Here is a 12,694-nt window from a genome sequence, read left to right on the forward strand (position 1 = left end):
CATGGAATACCTAGTTCATATTATAAAGTTTCCATGCTTTAGTAATCTATTTTCCATTCCTTATCAAAATGATTACAAAAGGGAAACTAGTGCTTGTGTTACTAATGCCATATCTCTTGAGCTTACTTATGAAAATCTACAAGAGAGTAAGTGCAAGTCACAAGCCTCAAGGGTTACTCTTCACCCAAAGGAAGAAAGGTAAAAGCAAAGGTATGGGAACTCATCCTCTTAAACAAATATAGTTCCCATCATTGGTTATTTATTCAAATTTATCATATTCTACCTATGTGAAGAATAGATTCTTTATTGGACTTAAATCAACTAGATGTGCATTCAATCTCATTCTCATAGATGCACTTGTCTATTAGAATCTAATTCATGCCTTTGCTATATCTGTCCGCATATTGATATGCTTTTAAGTCATGATAATAAATTCAATATGAAGAAGTAAAATTCCTATGATTGATCAAGATATTTAAAAGGTGCTTATTCCTCTTTTCTAATAATGTGCACTAATGTTAAGGATTTTACTTCATGTTTGTGTGACTTCTGAATGATGAATTATTTATATTCCTTATCTAAAAGAAATCATTCTTCATCATATACTCCCTTGTGCTATTAACATCTCTCTTGAGTATTTTCAATAAGTTTGGAAGGAAAAAGAGTCAACTATAAAGGGAGGACACTCAAATGAAAAAGGAAGACATCAAGAGCAACAACACCTACTTGGATAATGAGATCTTCAAAACAATCAATGGTGTGGTTGTAAGCATTCTAAATATTTTTCATTGTGAGAATACTAGGCATAAATTGTTTATTGCAAATTTTGTAAGCCTTGATCAAGATGAATAATGCTTCTCCCTATTTGTCTTTAAAAGTGAGTACATCTATCCAAGTCATTCAATTTCTTGATGCATATCTTTAGGGGAAGCCTATTTCTATATCTTGATTATATTGAGACTAACACTTTATCTTAGTAATCTCATATAGTCTCATGTATGAGAACATTTTTCTCATGAAGTATGCTACTACATATCAATCCAGTTTAGTAAAGTAATGTCACCTTTATCAAGGATTGTAGCTTTCATTATTAAAGTAGCATATTTACTGGATTCTCCCGTTTTAAGCTTGTTTAATGATCTAATGCCTATGTTGTTCTTTTGATCGCATCTGTTGTTTGTTTGATCATTGAATAACTTCAATTAACACTTATGTTTCTTAGTGCCTCATATAATTTCAATCAATATCTTTCTTGATATGCACTAAGTTAAAAGGAGAATTCATGATATATTTATACAATTTGTGATCTACTTGATATATAATAACCATGACTTAGAAAAAGGATCACTAGTTGTAGAACCCTCTTTTGTGCAAAATATTTCCATACACTGTCTTAAATATAGGTCTTAAGTTACTAAGACTAAGGACAAAGCACAATGAAGAGAGCGTCTCTATGTAAATGTACAAAAGGGTAAAACTACTTCCTCTCATTTATACATGTACCTGAATCTTTCTTTTCTATACATTCCTTGCTTATCTTGTATAAAAGGAAGAGAAAGCATATCTATGCATATCCCTGCTTCATACCTAGTTTAACCTCTCAAACATTTCATTCCTGCATTTATGCATTCTTGTTAAAACTAGGTGAAGTAATTTTATTGTCAAAGAGCTTAAAGCTTAACCTTGTAACGAGGATAAGCTACCTTTGTTTCAAAAGGTGTAGGGTCCTTAAGTCTCTTTGAAATACTTAAGGGTAAATGCTTAAGATTCCAACATGCTTCCATAAGTGCATAGTCTGTCATGAGCATCACACTTTTATTATGACACATTGCACTTCACAGTTTCTGTGTTAAAGATATGTTCTCATTAACCTAATTATGTGCACTTGGCATTTAAGGCCAAAATCGGTATTCCTCACAAGGCACATATTTAGGGGGAGCAATCTATTATATAGAACTGTTTAAGCTTAATTGACATATCCTTTTAATCATGTCTCTTTCCTTTGGTACATTTGCATATTTCCTATCTCTATTGTGCCAAGGCTAAGACTAATATGTTTCCATGAGCATCTCGTGTATTAAGTCTTAGATTGAAAGGGAAATGGAGTATTCGGCAAAGACATCGCTTCCACTCTACATCTTCAGTATTATCCTTCCTTGCCAGTATTCCGCCAGCTCTCCAATTTGGTATAATCTTCACTCATATATTGTTTGCCAAAGGGGGAGAGAAAATAAAAAGGGCTTATATTTCACTCACAAGTATCCGTTTTTGGCGATTCATGCCAAAGGGGGAGAAAGTATTAGCCCAAAGCAAAAGGACCGCACCACCACCAATTTCAAAAAATGTAGTCTTTCAAATTTGTATTAAAAGGTTTTTCAATTAGTATCTTATTTTTGATAGATTTTTCAAATTGGTATAACCCCTTTTCAAAATTAATATCTAAAACCCTCTTGAACACTAAGAGGAGAATTTCATTGAGGGGGGTCTTGTTTAGTCAAAGGAAAAAGCATTTGAAACAGGGGGAGAAAATTTCAAATCTTGAAAATACTTCTCAAAATCTTATTCATTTACCTTTGACTATTTGCAAAAAGACTTTGAAAAGAATTTCCAAAAGAATTTGCAAAAACAAAACATGTGGTGCAAGTGTGGTCCAAAATGTTAAATATGAAGAAAGCATCCATGCATATCTTATGAAAAATATATATTGGTTTAATTCCAAGTAACCTTGGCACTTACATTAATACAAACTAGTTCAATTCTGCACTTATATATTTGCTTTGATTTGTGTTGGCATCAATCACCAAAAAGGGGGAGATTGAAAGGGAAATAGGCTCACACCTTTTCCTAAATGATTTTGGTGGTTGAATTGCCCAACACAAATAATTGGACTAACTAGTTTGCTCTAGATTATACATTCTACAGGTGCCAAAGGTTCAACACAAATCAACAAAAAGAACAAGTTAGGCTTCAAAAGAAAGTAGCAAAAAGGAAACCGAAGTGTGCCCTAGTCTGGCGCACCGGACTGCCCGGTGCACCACCGGACAGTGTCTGGTGCACCAGGGTGAATCAGCTCAAACTCCTCAGCTTTGGGTTTCCCAGACGCAGCTCCCCTATAATTCACTGGACTGTCCGGTGCGCCACCGGACTGTCCGGTGCACCAGCGGAGCAACGGCTATCTGCACGCAACGGTCGACTCTAACGGATGAACAGTGCAGCACAGTGCCACGGCAGAAGTCAAAGCAGCAGGTCAGAGGGGCACCGGACTGTCCGGTGTGACACCGGACTGTCCGGTGCCACATGAGGACAAAGCCTCCAAAGGTCGATGAGCTCCAAGCCCTAACGACAAGATGACGTGGCGGCGCACCGGACACTGTCCGGTGGTGCACCGGACTGTCCGGTGCGCCCATCGCCAGCAGCCTTCTCCAACGGCTACAATTTGGTTGGTGGCTATAAATACCACCCCAACCGGCCACTTCAAGGTGAGGGAGCCCAAGCAACATTCCAAGTCATATAGTTGACATATCCCAGCTCTCCCAACCACCTCTATTCATTGATCCATCCTATACACAAGATTTAGACCACTACAACCCACACAAGTGCCATATAAGAGAGAGCAAGCAAAAGAAAGCTTCTCATGTGAGTTTAGCTCTAGTGCCTTGTGAGATTCATTGAGAGAAAGTGTGTGCTACATCTTGCGTTCATTTGTGCATGGAGTTTTGACTCCCATTGAACTTCCTCCAAAGTTTTGGAGGCTTGTAAAGCTAGCAAGAGACGCCTAAGTGTGTGGTGATCCTTGCGGGGTCTTAAGTGATCCTTGAGAAGAAGAAGAGCTCGCTGATCTTGGAGATCGGTAGAGAGAGGGAAAGGGTTGAAAGAGACTCATCCTTAGTGGACTCCTCAACGGGGACTAGGCCTTCGAGGGCCAAACCTCGGTAAAACAAATCACCCGTGTCTCGTGTGTTTATTGCTTGTGATTTGTTTGTTCTCTCCCTTTCTAAGTTCTCTCACGCTACTCTTTGCTAACATTATTTTGTGTTGCTTCAAGTTAAATTCTCATTTAGAGAAGCAACTTCTTGTAAGAAAGAACTTGTGTTTATCTTCTTCCTAACTAAGCCCTCTTGCATTATTCTCCACTAACATTTCTAATAGTATTGTTATTGATTAAATTCCGCACTCTTTGGAAACAATACTCGTTGCAAGCAAAGGTTTTAGTTTTATACTCCGATAATTGTGAATCTTGTTCTAACCACTAATCAAGGGATCTAGTTTGTATTTAGAATTATAATTTTCAGGTTTCGCCTATCCACCCCCTCCTCTAGGCGACTTTCAGTGCTCGACATGGTGTGCCGCCTGCTTGGATGGGATGCGCCGGCGTTCGGTGGAAGGATTTGCGCCGGCGCCATCCTCCCCGGTGAACTTGCCGGCGGAGAGTTCGTGCTCTTTGTCTTCAACCTCCCCAGCGGGTTAGTGCTGCCGATCTTGCCTTTCTTCTGCTGGAGGTGCACGGCCTCGTGGGGGCAGCGCTCTTCCACCGGTGCTTAGCTTCAAGGATGTTCATCAGCCTTGCGGTGGTGGGGAGCGAGCTGGGCTGCAGCTCCGTCTTCCACGTGAGCTGGTGACCTGCCTCTTCCTACAGCATTCGGAGGGAAGGATGATCACCAGCCTTGTGAAGGTTGGAGGCGAACTCCGGCTACGCGGCACCGGCCAGACCGCAAGCGCCGTCTGTCGCCATGCTTCTAACTCCTCGGCTTGGATGGTCTTGTCGTCACTCCCGTAGGAGGACGGGGCGAGGGCCTCTCCACCATGGCGCACACGCTAAGGTGGTCGCTGCCGCTGGCAAGCCGCTCGGAGCTAGCTTTCAACGCACCCTGCTGGTGCAGAGTAGTCCATACCTGTAGAGTAGAGATGGAGCTAGGACTCCGCTTGAAGGCGGATGTAATAACTTTGTTTTTGTAAGGTACTTTTGAGTACTATTTATTAAGCAGTATTAGCACTTATCTGTATACCAGTTGTCCCTGTTGTGCGTGGCTTTGCCGGCTCCTCCCTGGTACCTGGCCCCCTGGGAGGTAGGCTCGACGTGTCGAGGCTAGATACCAGCATACCTAAAAGAGCTGGGAACGGCCCCCAGGAGGCAGCCTCGACTGGGACCTGGACCTGAACACGGCTTCGACTAGGGAGCATTAGTAGTACACTCATAGGACCCATCGTCTGACATTTAGCCATCCTTTGATACATGCACGGGACCTGCAGGTTTTAGTCTGGGAAGCCAAGTTGTGTGTCCGGACCCCCTGGACCGTGGTTCCAAATACTAGGACACCCGTCACAAAGTGGTGGAGCGTGCAGGCTTACGGTACGGGACCAGGCTAAGCGGCTACACAGCTCCGGACCACCCCAGGAGACAAGTATCCATTCTCTAGAGCCGGACCCCAGGTTGTCGGACCCACAGGACTATAGCTCCAAGTACTAGGGTGCCCATCACAGAGTGGTGGAGTGTGCAGGCTTTTGGGTACGGAACCAGGCTAAGTGGCCACACTGCTCCGGACCACCCCATGGAACGAGCTCATGTTCTTTAGAACCGGTCCCGAGGCTACCGGACCCCCTGCTTTCGTAGAGGGGTCCTAAACTGCAGGCATGGCTACTCAATTCGAATGTCTTCATGCCAGGACAAATAGGAACTGTACGAGTGGGTTAGATAAAAATAATATCCGGGAACTGCAGGATAAAACCATGGAGGCAGGAGGATAAGAGTGTCATAGGAGCGCATCTGAGGGGGTAAATCTTATCTTTATAACTCGACATGCATGGGTGCAGGCCAACAGGCCGGGCTTATGAGGGCGGACCTCACCGGGCTGGCATACACGTATGCGCAACCTAGTTACAAAAGGGAGAAAAACTAAACCCCACAGACTTGCTCCTATGGATAGAACTTACAGAGATGCTCCAGGGGTTAGGAAGAGGTACTCCAGCTGCAACAAGGTGGTTACCCCCGGGTCGACATATTTCTATCACCTTGAAGGGTCCTTCCCAGCAGGGGGAGAGTTTGTGGAGCCCTTCTTGGTTCAGTACTCGCCTTAGGGTTAGGTCCCGACCCTAGGTTCCCATCTACGTTTGCTGATAGAGTCCACGTCCTCACGCTGTAGCCGTTTCTGTATGGACCCATCAGAAGATTGGACCCGTGGGGAGCCTAGAAGGGTTTTCGGGGGAAGGTAGGCTTCGGCCCCGTAGACCGGGGTCCCCCCGGTGGCCCGTCTAGCTGTCACCACCGGAGTAGGAGTCTCCAGTGATGACAACCTTCAGGACCCCCTCGGGTGACTGGTACCCGAGGTCCCGTTCAGCCGCGGCCACCTCGCCGTCGTCGACCCTTTCCTTGCCAGGTCGGCGACGAGGTGGGGAGCCGTGCTTGGAAGACTGCTCGCGTCGCTCGCTGACGCGTTTCGCGAGGTCGATGATCTCGCGACACTCCGCGGCGCTGTGGCGACTGTTGGGGTGCACAGGGCATGAGCCGCTGTTACCCCTCTGCGGCCGTGGGTGCTTATTGTGGTCGCCCTGGCCCCCAGTCGCAGCTGCGACGACTAGAGCGGTGGACTGCGGCTTCTCGTGGCCGCGACCCTTCCTTTTCTTTTTACCGTCCCGGGGGACGGTACCCGAGCCACCCATCTGGGCAGCCCCAGTTTTGTGGGGCCGAGTGCCATGCCCGGCCCTCGGTGGCTCTGGCGCACTTGTCGACCAGAGCGAAGAGAATGGAGACAGTTTTCATGTCACGCGTGGCTAACTTCTCCAACATTTTTTCATCACGTACTCCCTAACGGAAGGTCGTGATGATGGAAGCATCAAAAATGCGAGGTATAGTACCTCGCACCTTAGTGAGGCGGGAGATAAACGTCCAGAGAGCCTCCTCGGGTTCCTGCCTCACTGTGTGGAGGCGGGCCTCCACGCCGTGTTGTTGATAGGCGCTGGCGAAGTTCACTGTGAACCGCGCACAGAGCTCTTCCCAGGAATAGATTGATCCTGGGGCAAGATTCATCAGCCAAGTCCGGGCAGGCCCAGACAAGGCGACATGAAAATATGCCGCCATCACGGCGGTGTTTCCTCCTACTGCTGTGATAGCGGTGACGTACACCTGCAGAAATTCCGACGGATTTGATGTTCCGTCGTACTTTTCCGGCAGGTGCGGCCGGAACTTGGATGGCCAAGTCGCAGCGCGGAGATGATCCGCGAGTGCGGCGCAGCCCACGCCGGCCAAAGGGACACCCACCTGGAACCGGGCGCCCACTGTGTTTGCGGTGCTACCGCAGCAAAGTCTTGATCGAGGTTGCGACCCTCGATGTTTTGCCGGCGCTCACGCGCCCTCTCTAGAGAGACTCGAGCGTCATCACGACCCTCGAATTTTTGTCGGTGCTCCCGCGCCCTCTCCAGAGAGACCCGGGCATCCTCCCCCGCGCGCCTGTGGTTGAGCTCTACCCGAAGGTCGTTGGTCTGCGCACCCCTCACTGAGGGTGAGCGCACAGACGTCGACGCCTCATGTTGGCGCCTGGATGACCATGGCCTCGACCTAGTCGAGGTAGAATGTGCCATGCCGAGCAGTCGGTTAACGTCGTCCCGCCACTGCTTCATGGCCCCCGGTGAGGCCATGGAGCTTGGAGGGTGACACAGCAACTCCCTGGCTGCAGACAATGCCCCCGGGGTCACCCTCGATGGAGTCCGGAATGTCTGCGCAGTTGTATGCTGTTGTGCAGCGCGCACAGCAGCAGTGCCCGACACTGGGCGGTTTGGAACCTGCGGTGTGGAAGAAGCAGCTTCCTCCTCCACCAGGAAATCCACCGAAGTCTCGGCGTGGTGCTCAACGATTTGCACCATCATGCTGAGCGAGAAAACAAGCAAAAACCGAAAGCCTAGCCCCTACCTGGCGCGCCAAATGTCGGAGAGAAAATCTCCGGTCGGGTGGCGGAATGCACCCGCCCTAAATCCTTAGATGAGTAGGGGCCTAAGCGTTTTTCCTGTCTACTAAGCGATGAACGAACACAAGAACACATAAGAGTTTAGAGTGGTTCGGGCCACCAGAGCGTAATACCCTACTCCACTATGTGATGTATTGAGCTCGAGAGCTTGTATGAACTTGTGAGCCTCCGCTAGGTCTAAGTGTGCTTGAGTGCAAGATAGCCTCCGTTGTAACGTTGCGTGCCTCCCCTTTTATAGCTGAAGGGGGGCACGTACAAGGATGCTGAGCCCCGACATGCGGGCCCAGGGACATATCGGATGTAATACTTGGAGCAACTATTGTTTGTTGCTAGAGCAATCTCCTTGCGCCCTGATATCCGCGATCTGCGTAGTATTGGCGTGCAGGGGAAGCCTCCCGGGCAACGTACAAGTGATGATGGTCACAATGCACCTCGCAGCACGGGCGTACTGTTTGGCAATGGACTGGACAGGCATGCCGCATGTAGGATGGCCTGGACACCGCCTGCGAGCGGAGTGGATAGGACACATTAAATGCTGAGGCGGCACATCGCCTGTCAGCGGAATAGTCAGGCGGCGCGTCTTCTCCGCAATAAATGCAGCGCTGCGTGGCCCAGAGGCCTTATGTCAAGCTCCGCCCGCTAGCTTAAGTCATGGGCAGTAGGCCACGTGGCAGCATCGGGTCTCCGCCTGAGCGGGGAGCAGAAGTGTACATGGTATGGTCCGGACACGTGTCGGCTCCGGACCCCCACCTGGCATTGATTAAGGCCTGGGTATTCTTTGTCCCAGAATCCCGGGACCCTGCTGAGGGTGGCCCGGACCCTACACAGAGAGGTCCGGGACCCGTCCCGGGGGTCCGGTCTGTACCCGCGGAGGTCTCGGACCCTGCCCGGAGGTCCGGTCCGGATATGCTGGGGTCCGGCACTTTCCCATGGGGGTCTGGACCCACTGTTGATACCTTGGAGGATATTGTCTTCCCTGGCCACGTGGCGGCCCTGGAACCGCCCACGTGGAGGGGTCATGTGTTGTTCGTCAAGCGACTAAGGATAGCCGCATGAACACCGTACCTTCATACTGTAATAACGGGTACCCCATTTCCAGGGTAATGACAGTGCTAATTTATTAGTACACCATAGCATTTTAAGTGAACCATTAGCATTAACTATTATTGAATATTAATTGGCCCAAGCCCACATTTATCCAACATAATCTATAGAAACAAAACACTGTAGAAATAGTAGAAGTCGTTTCGAATTTAATCTAAGCGAATAATTTAGCCATTTCGGATTAAAGCGAAATGAACAGTCCATAGAGACTAAATTGAATGCAATGGAAGCCGAACCCAAACAACTAAATGACTTATTTAAATGATACCCCAATGGATTACTCATCCTAGAAGAAGAAAGTGATCCTAAAAAAATTAAGTTTTAAACTAGCCCTAAAGGGTTATGTGTTCTATATTTAGGGCTGATTTGGTGACCAAGGATCACGTGGATCTATTGGGGAGGAATCCCTTGAAAGCTCTCTTGTGGGTTTTGGTGTTTGGATGACAACCCAATTAAAGGACTAACAAGTGTGCTAAGTGTTGAACAGGTGCTTAATGCAAAGCTAACATGGTTCAACACAAGTGAACAAGTGTGATGGTCCAAGGACTGATTTATCTATAGATAATGAACACTGCTTAAGTGAGACTCAGTGTGCGTAACTCAGAGACAACCGATCAAGCCAAGGATGGAGGCAAGAAGAGCTTCGAGGTACCGAGTGCACGGGAGAAGGTCAAGGAGACTAGGAACCCAAAGCTAGGGGTGAAGAAGAAGACTTGTGTTGGAACTTGCTATCAGTCGCAAGAAGGCCAACAGGGGTGAATAGTGTAGACAGTAGGGTTACGCGTGAGATGGCGAATAGCTCTGTTAACCAGGCCTCTCACGGGTACTGTGCGGGGGTATTTATAGGTACCTGAACGCCCAGCGCCTTGTGTGAAGGACGCATGTGCCCTCAGCTACCTAGGTTATCCCCGGACTATTCCCACAAAGCAGGGTTACAGACTGTAATTACAGGGATGCCTTTACAAATTAGGCCCGTAACACGCGACGGCTACGCAGGGCCCGTTACAATGGGCCGGATCGCACGTGGGCCACTGAGCCGGACGAGGCCGCACTGTGGGATGCCTTCGTCGTCGGTCTTCGTCTGGTGCCGATCAAGCGAAGGGTGTCCCTGCCTGCTTTGTCTCTGTCAGAGCAGCGGCTAAGTAGCGGAGACTTCGAGCGAAGGGTGGCGTTTCTGCCTTCGCTCCAACAACTTGCAAAGTCAAGGTTGATCGAGTTAAGAGTTATGGTGCATCAAGGATCACTACATAAGGACATGACTTACAACCAATGAGGTAACATCTATAGTTATGTGGTGTAAGTCATAAGGCTCAAGATCAAGCTCGAGAAATGAACAAGGGAGTTGGAGCTCAGATATGTCAATCTAGATCAAGTCAAGTTGACTTAATGGTTTAGAGTCCAACATCGACCTCAAACATGCCAAATTGGGTAAAACGATGAAAAAGGTTAAGTATGTCAGGTTTGAGTGTTCAACCATGTTGCATACACCTCTTACTACAAATTTGGTGCTTTGGTTTGCTCTCTAACTCTTTCTGTAGAGAAAGTACCATTCTGAGCTCTGCTGGAGGAGAAACAGAAAAGCTAGGAGAAGAACAAGAAAGATGTAAGTTTCTAGGACTAAATCAATTGGATTATACTCTAAATGTGTTTGTTTAAGTATCAGGAAAATCCTCCCAAAAGTTGAAGTCAAACGGAGAAAGAACGGAGGAAAAATCATTTAGTGTGTTGTTGGCTGGTGCACAGGACAGTGAATAGTAGCTGTCCGGTGCACAGGACAGTGAATAGTAACTCTGTCCGGTGCACAGGTCAGTAAATAGTGACATGTCCGGTGCACAGGACAGTGAATAGTAGTTGTGTCCGGTGCACTAGACAGTGAATAGTAGCTGTGTCCGGTGCACATGACAGTGAATAGTACCTGTCCGGTGCACCAACGGCTAGCTGTTCCACAGAAGGAAACTGTCAATCAGATCCGTTACTGTTCACTGTCCGGTGCACCACCGGACAGTACGATGCACCCGCAACCAGGGAAGGCTGGGAGCTTCCAAATGAATCTCCAACGACTCTTAGGCCCTTTGGGGCTATAAAATAGACCCCTAGGCGCCTCAAACAAGAACACAAGTGCAGCCAACAAATCCATACATCATTTGGATCAATTCTTTCTCTCCCTCTCTTGTGTATCTCTCTAGTTTGTGTAGAGGCGAAGTTATAAGCCTTTAGAGAGAGGGGAAGTGCTGCTGAGAGCTAGAGCAATATCTTGAGCGCATTGTTACTCTGCTGGAGTGTTGTCGAGAAGATTGTAAGCATCCACGACATCGTTGTAACTGATATCAACATAGTGGAAGGCTCTATCTGTCACACTGACAGATCTGAGCAACAGAGGAAGGAGTTGAAATAGACTCCAAGCCAAGGTGTGGCTAACTTCAACGAGGACTAGGCAAGCAATTCAGGCTTGGCCGAACCTCGGGATAAATCCATGTGTCTGTGTGCTTTGCTCTGTGCTGTGTGCTATTTTTCTGTCTTATTTGTTGTTTATACTTGCACTTCAATATTTATATGTGGTACAAGCTGTCTTCGAAGTGCAGGGTATTTTAAGACAGGAACTTCAATTCCGCTGCAACCTACTCGAAGGGTCTTTCATTCCACTGCGATCCAGCCTTCGAGTAGAGTATGAATTTTCAGTTATAAAGTGATAATTATTATTCGCCTATTCACCCCCTCTAGGCGACATCCAGATCCTGTTCCCGGGCATATGGAACTTTCATCCCTTCCTCCCCAATAGACCTCGTGATCCTTGGTCACCAAATCAGCTCTTAGGGGTGATTTTCCTCCTCTATCTCTCTGTCAGTATGTTTCAAACGATACTTTAAATATAAAGGACGTTCATCTGTTCTTTATACATAGATATTCTCTCTCATCTCCTCTATCCATTTTAATATTTTAAACAACAAATTTACAAAACTAAAATATGTACAAAAACATTTGATTGTATGACAAATACGTATATACAAAAATTAAAGGAAACATATGTCTCCAACATAGGTAGTTGCGTGTAGAGGATGAGATATAGATGACGCTACTGGAGAGAAAGGAGATATAAAGGAGGAAATCTTTTAAAGGAGAATGTAAATGACAGACATAAAAGATTGATATAGAGTACACTGCTGATAGTCTAAGAACAACAAGACTCTTTGACCAGATGTCATACAACAAAGGAGAAGCCACCTATCAACCAAATTATTTCTATTTTTTAATTTAAAACCATCTGGAGCTTAGGATCAAATTATGTCCCTTTTTCATACTTAAAATCAAATTGTTTCCGTTTTTAGATTTTAAACCAAATTATTTATTCCTATAGTCCTCTCTAGCTTTTAACAGAATTTCTGGTCAACAAGGCGTACTAATCGAAGGTCGGCTTAATAATGATAGTGAAAATATCCAAACTCTCAAAGCATCGGATGCAATAGTGGCACCAAGCTCTACCAAGCATCGGCTGATGTGTTCCACATCATTAGTGCAATTTTGACCATTAAACTTGGAGAACATCCGGATGCAATACTCAGGTGGGAAAGGCGTGAGGTTGTATGTCTCTAGTAGGGCTTGGAGTAAATAATTGCCTTTTTTGGTGTTTTACC

Source organism: Zea mays, chromosome 1 (genome assembly GCF_902167145.1).
Source record: "Zea mays cultivar B73 chromosome 1, Zm-B73-REFERENCE-NAM-5.0, whole genome shotgun sequence".
NCBI lineage: Eukaryota > Viridiplantae > Streptophyta > Magnoliopsida > Poales > Poaceae > Zea > Zea mays.